The sequence below is a fragment of the Myotis nattereri genome (assembly GCF_964212035.1).
Source record: "Myotis nattereri genome assembly, chromosome: 11".
Taxonomy (NCBI): domain Eukaryota; kingdom Metazoa; phylum Chordata; class Mammalia; order Chiroptera; family Vespertilionidae; genus Myotis; species Myotis nattereri.
Window position 1 is genome coordinate 42,488,750 of NC_138086.1, and position 2,504 is coordinate 42,491,253.

Consider the following 2,504-nt stretch of genomic DNA (forward strand, 5'->3'; position numbering starts at 1 on the left):
GGATTTTCCATATTGTGTGTGTGTGTTTGGGGTTAAGATGGGATATCTCTCCTTTGAGCCAGTAATTTGAAAAAAAATCATATACCATCTTCCTTTCCCTCCTTATGAAACCAGACAACAAGTGAGTCTGGGCTATCTGTCATTACTTGAGCCAGTTAAGCAGGAACAAGGTTGAATAATGTATGAGTGTTTATGCCAATAATGCTGGCAGTATGGGAGAGTGGCAGGTCATCCACAAAAACCTGCTCTGCACCTCCCATAAGCCAGCTGCTTATATTGGGTAGAAGGACAAAGATTACATGAAGAAGTGGGCAAAAAGGAATAAAAATGAGTAAAATGGTTACAGATTGCAGGCAATGCAGGCTGGGGGTTGCAAAGGGTGGGCGCCTCTGGGATTCCATTGTTTTGGCAACTAGCTTGTTAATCTTTCCATGACGACAGGCAGTTCTTGGATAAGAAGAATGGACCCCAGCCCAAGGTCCTGGGTGTACAACTCCCAGCCAGTTTAGAATGTGCTTTCTCTAATCAGAACAGAACAATCACGGTTAACAGAGCATGATTAATATTTCATATTACTATAGCTAGCAATCACAGTTAACAGAAAATGATTAACAATTCTGCCCCTAACACAGATAGCCCTTTATTTTGTGTTCAGGTGTTGTTATTCTCTCAGTCAATAAAGTATGGTATATTCCTTTCAGAGGAACCTTGCTTTTGTTCTTCATTCTTAAGTTGTCTTGCAATAAAATATTGCTAGTTATTTACCCACTAGAGGTGAAGTGCACGAATTCGTGCATGGGGGCGAGGGGGTGGGGTCCCTCAGCTTGGCCTGCACCCTCTCACAATCCGGGACCCCTTGGGGGATTTCCAACTACTGGTTTAGGCCTGATGTAGGATTGGGCCTAAACCGACAGTTGGACATCCCTCTCACAATCCAGGATTGCTGGCTCCTATCCACTCACCTGCCTGCCTGCCTGATCACCCCTAACTGCTCACCTGTTTGACTGATCACCCCTAACCACTCTGCCTGCCTGCCTGATTGCCCCTCCCCGCCTCTGCCTCGCCCCCTCCCCCCTCCCCCCATGGCAGCTTCGTCGGGAAGGACGGCCAGAATGACATCTGGAAGGTCATTCGGGTGTCTGGTCTAATTAGCATGTTACGCTTTTGTTATTATAGATAATAGAATTTTCAAAATTCAGAATCAACACAGAATTTTAGGATTTGTATTCATGAAAAAGAAAGTGGTCACAGAGTTGATCCTGATGAGGAGAATAGAATAGTGCCTGCCTGTCAAGATAAAGTGTGGTCATGTTATCAGCAACCCATAGAAGATTTGAGTATGAAATAGGAATATGTCTCCTAATTTTCCCTCAGAGCACTGCTCTCCAGATGCAAGATAGCACACTGATGGAAGGGATTGCTAGCAGAGCAGCCTCAAAAACTATATGGGAACATTTACTCAGTAGCCAATAATAATAATAGTTCCTTATATCTCAATGTAACTTTAAAATTTAAAGTGAGCTTCACATGTTATTTTATTTGATCATCAATGCAGCTCCTGAACTTTGAGGTAATTATATATGGTAGGAAAAGTACTCCCACTATTCCCTTGGCTACCTAAAACAGATCATAATCTGTATAAGACAACATCAGCTCATATTATATTGGAAATCAATAACTCATCCAGTGCCTTTGTAAATTAATATCAGTATCTATGGGACTGTATTTTATTAGATTAGAAAGGCTACATACATGCTCTTCTAAAAACCAAGACTGAAGATAGAAATTAAATGACACAGGACCACAAAGCAATTAGAGAGTGAGCTAAAATTAAAACTCAAAAATCTTACTTTAGCTAATGCTGATAACAAAGATCATCTCTGTTAAACATATATAACATAGATGAAGTTGGAGCTTCTATATATATATGTGGTAGCCACATCCTTCTCAATTCAATATTTAGCTACACATTAGCATGTGATACTTAATTTAAAATTATCATTAACTTCCCAGTCAGTATGTAGCAATCTTCTTCCTAACGTTAAGCCATTTCATTCTGAGAGGATAAAGAAGACCAGAGGCAGCAGCACGATTTGACAAGAAATATTTTCAAGTCAATGATGCATTCAATTTTAACATTTTTGTCTTGTAATCAAAACTCTGTACTAGCACTTTAAATGTAAAGATATTAGATGAATGACATAGAAAAGATAAATTGTCCTCAGGTGCCCTATCTGGCATTGCAAAGGAGTTATTTTTGAAGGAACTTTTTAAAAGAGCTAGTTCAGGGAAACATTTGGTATTTACAAGAACTAGTATTTCTAAAACTGCAAAGCCCACATTCTATTAAAAAAAATTCTCACTTCTCAGACATTTAAAAAACTCATAGAATGCTAAATGCACAGCTATTTTAATAAATGAAACAGACCAGCAGGGACCAAAAGCGGTAGTAGGATTCAGCTGAAAGCAGTGGTCACAAGCTCTGGCCTTATCACTGCCTAGTT